Source organism: Ictidomys tridecemlineatus, chromosome 13 (genome assembly GCF_052094955.1).
Source record: "Ictidomys tridecemlineatus isolate mIctTri1 chromosome 13, mIctTri1.hap1, whole genome shotgun sequence".
NCBI classification, from domain to species: domain Eukaryota; kingdom Metazoa; phylum Chordata; class Mammalia; order Rodentia; family Sciuridae; genus Ictidomys; species Ictidomys tridecemlineatus.
In genome coordinates this window covers 98,350,166-98,354,141 of record NC_135489.1, presented here as the reverse complement: position 1 = coordinate 98,354,141, position 3,976 = coordinate 98,350,166, and the positions used below count along the sequence as shown (strand labels likewise).

General features: G+C 38.6%; 1 non-coding gene across 1 annotated transcript; it reads left to right on the top strand.

Annotated features, from left to right (window-relative positions):
• Positions 1 to 1,665: 1,665 nt before the first annotated feature.
• On the top strand, positions 1,666 to 1,766 carry LOC120886733 (small nucleolar RNA U13). Its single transcript, XR_005729829.1, has one exon. It is a non-coding gene; the product is annotated as a small nucleolar RNA U13 (small nucleolar RNA).
• The last annotated feature ends 2,210 nt before the right edge of the window (positions 1,767 to 3,976 follow it).

Sequence of the window (3,976 nt, the reverse complement as noted above, 5' to 3'; positions counted from 1 at the left end):
TAAGATGCAGCATCGGGTTGTTTACTTGGCATCTTCCTTTTCCATGACTGTAAACTCTCCTCTTAGAAATGCCTCCATTGTATTCCAGAGATTCTCCTGTGTTCTATTTCCATGTTCATTTAGTTCTAAGGCTTTTAGAAATTTCTCCCTTAATTCTTAATAACTCAGTCATTATTTAAAATGTACTATTCCATATCTAAGTACTCATGTGATTTTGTAGTTTTTCTTGTTGCTTATTTCTAATTTCATCCCATTGTGATCTAAAAAGATAAAATTTTTTTGTTGTTGTTGTTGTTTTTGTTTGTTTGTTTGTTTTTGTGGTGCTGGGGATTGATCTCCGGGCCTTGTTCATGCAAGGCAAGCACTCTACCAACTGAGCCATATCCCCAGCCCCTCAATATTTTTTATTTGCTAAGATTTGCTTTACGATTGAATATATGATCTGGTTTGTTCCATAAGTGGTTGAAAAGAAAGTCTGTTCGGCTGCTTGTGACATGGAATATTCTGCGGACCTCTCTTTAAGTCCAGTTGATCTATAGTGAAGTTGAGATCTTATGTGTCTTTGTGGGTTTTCTGTCTGGATGACGTGGTGGTGACAGCAGTGTATTGAAGTCCCACACTATTACTGTACTGGCCGATCAGTCCCTTTAATGATGTGAAATTAGGTGTACCAACATGGGGAGTATAATTATTTATCATGTTTTATCTTCTTGTGAGATGGTTCCCTTTTTCAATATGTAATGACCTATTTTTGTCTCTTCTTATTTGGGCTGGAAGAGATGACTGTGCCTATTCTCGCTTGCTCTCAAATTCATTTGAATAGAATATCACCGACGGTCCTTCTGCTTTCAACCTGTGAATGTGTTTGGCTGTGAGGTGTGTTTTTAGACAACGCACAATCGGGTCTCATTTTTTAATCCAGTCGTTCCATCTATGTCATCTAATTAGAGAATTAAAACCATTAACATTCACTGTTTTGTTAAGAGATAACGTATTTTTTTCTGTTATTTTGTTTTATTGCTAATATTGGAATCACACCTAATTCTTATTTGCTTATATGTTTTTTTAATTAAATGTATTCTTTCCCTGCTTTCTTGATTTATTTTTACCTTCCTCTTTTGTACCTAGTGTTCCTATAAAAATTTGATGCAGTGATGACTCAGTGGTGGTAAAATCCTTGAGTTTCTGCTCATCTTGGAAGCTTTTTGTTTTGTCGTCAATGATGAAGGGCAGCTGGGTTGGATATAGTCATCTAGCTGGACAGTTCTTCTCTGCATCTTCCCCAACCCTCCTGGCTTTCGAGGTTCTGCTGAGAAACCTGCTGTTGTGATGGGTTGGCCTTATAAGTCAACTCAGTTCTTCTCTCATGCAGCTTTTAAAATTCTGTCTTTGCTCTGAAGTTGTAGCATTTTAACCATAATATGTTGTTTTCCGGTCCCCTCTGTATGGAGATCTCAAGGCCTTCATTACCTGTACGACCACCTCTTCCTCAAGGTGAGGGACATTTTCTGCTATTATTTAACTGGAATAAGATTTCTATGTCATTAGTCAGTATCTCCTTTCCTCCCTCCAGACCTGTGATTCTTCACTCAACCTTATGATGTCATCCCAGAACTCCTGTATATCCTGTTCCTAGTTTTTAAATTTTTAAAAATCTCTGTGTAGATCCTTTAATTCACAAGCATGATGATTGGGTGTTCACACTATGGTGTGAGATGTGCCTCCTCTTAACCTTGTTACGACATTGGCACATTACCTGTCTGACATGAAAAAAAATCTGTTGAGTGTTCTAATTCACTTACTTTATCTTAAGATCCTGGTAGTATTTCTTCTGCTTGATCTATTCTATTGTTGAGACTCTCCACTGAGTTTCCTGATTAATTGAGTCTTTCATTTCCAGGATTTCTGCTTGCTTCTTTTTCAAGATTTCTATCTCTTCATTAAAATGTCTTTTCATATCCTATATTTTCTCTCTTAGTTTCTTCTATATACCTTTTAATTCATTAATCATTTTGATAATCATCTTTTAGAATTACTTTTTTTCTGATGTTTCCTCCATTTCAATATCATAAATTCAGTTATTGGAAGCTTAGGACAATTGGAAAGTATCTTATTCTCTTGTTTTCTCATGTTTCTTGTATTTCTTTTTCTTATTCTCTTTTTAAGAATAACTGTCATTGTTATTTTAAATGCATCTCAGGTAAGAAAAAAATAAATCTACTAAATCTTGCCAAAACCATACCCAGAAGGTTCTACTCTGAAGATTTTTTAGATAAATGCCAAAGTCAACAGAGTATCATAGGTTGGAATGACATTGCTGCATTTTTTATTATCTCATTGTGAGTGAACACATTTTTTCTTAAATTTTTATTAATTTAATATACCTCAAATAAAGTGTTAAATTCCAGGATATACAAAGAATTCAAAAAGCTTAACCTCCCAATAACCCAATTAATAAAAGGGAAAAGGAACTAAACAGACACATCTCAAAAGAAGAAATACAAACAGCCAACAAATGTGTGAAAAAATGTTCAACATTTCTAGCAATTAGGGAAATGCAAATTAAAACTACACTGAGATTTCAAATCACTCCAGTCAGAATGGCAACCATCAAGAATATAAATAACAATACATGTTTCTTTTATTTTGATTTGTTTTAATTAGTTATACAGGATAGTAGAATGCATTTTGACACATTATATTCAAATGGAGCACACCTTCTCATTCCTCTGGCTGTACATGGTGCAGAGTCATACTAGTGGTATAATCATACATGTATACAGGGTAATAATGTCTGTGTCATTTTACCGTCTTTCCCATCCCCACAACCCACCCCTCCCCTCATTCCCCTCTACACAAACCCAAGTTTTTTCATTCTTCCCTATTCCCCTGCCCCACTATGCATCAGCATCTGCTTATCAGAGAAAACATTCAGCTTTTGATTTTGGGCAACTGACTTATTTCATTGAGCACAATATTCTCTAGTTCCATCTATTTACCTGAAAATGCCATAATTTTATTCTTCTTTAAGGCTGAGTAATATTCCATTGTGTATATGAACCACATTTTCTTAAAATCAGCATACTACAGTGACACAGCCACAGCAATGTTTATAGCAGCTTGATTCACAATAGCTAAACTGTGGGGCCAACTGAGATGCCTTTCAATGGATGCATGGATAAAGAAAATGCTTCTTGTATTTCTATGTTGAGGTTTGCACATTTGCTAGGAAGGTCAGCTCTTTGAAGCACTGTTATGTGGGAATCATTTTGGTGAGATACTTTATCTTTACCATGAGTGCCAAGCCAGGAGCATGTCTCTGCCTTGAAGTGCCCACTCAACTTGTTGTGGCTGTCTGAGCTCACAGGGCCACACTGTGCTTAGTAAGGGACAAACTCTGCTCTTTTCCACCCCAGGAGCAGTGTCTCTGGAATTTCTGCCATGGAGCCTGGCACTCAACCACCCATGGCTGGTGTAGCCTAGACTGCAGGGCTGTGGTGAGAGGGTGCATCTGCAGGTTCTTCCGTGGGTGGTTGGGGCACCCTGCACCCTGGTGGGCAGTCAGGAGCACCCTGCCTGCTGAGCTCCATTTCCACTGCTGGTGACAGGGAGTACCACCAGGTACTGGCAGGGGAACAAGACAGGTGCCAGCTGAGGTGGTAGGTGCAGACCCCATGGCAGGAGGCAGACAAAAGTGATAGTGGGCTGTAGCCATGGCAGCCTTGAGCAGTGTGCTCCCGGTTCATGACCTTCTTAAGATGGCTTCCCAAACACTGTTCAGTGACCTTTTCAAGATGCCTCCCTCACGCTCCACAGTGACCTTCTCAGCATGGCTCCCCATTACTGTGCCCCATTTTTCACAAGATGACTCCCCGTTTGAGTCAGTTTTGTGATCTCTGTCACCAAAAGACCTGACAAGAGCAATTAGCGGAGGGAAAGTTTATTTGGGGCTCACCATTTTAGAGGTCTCAGTCCA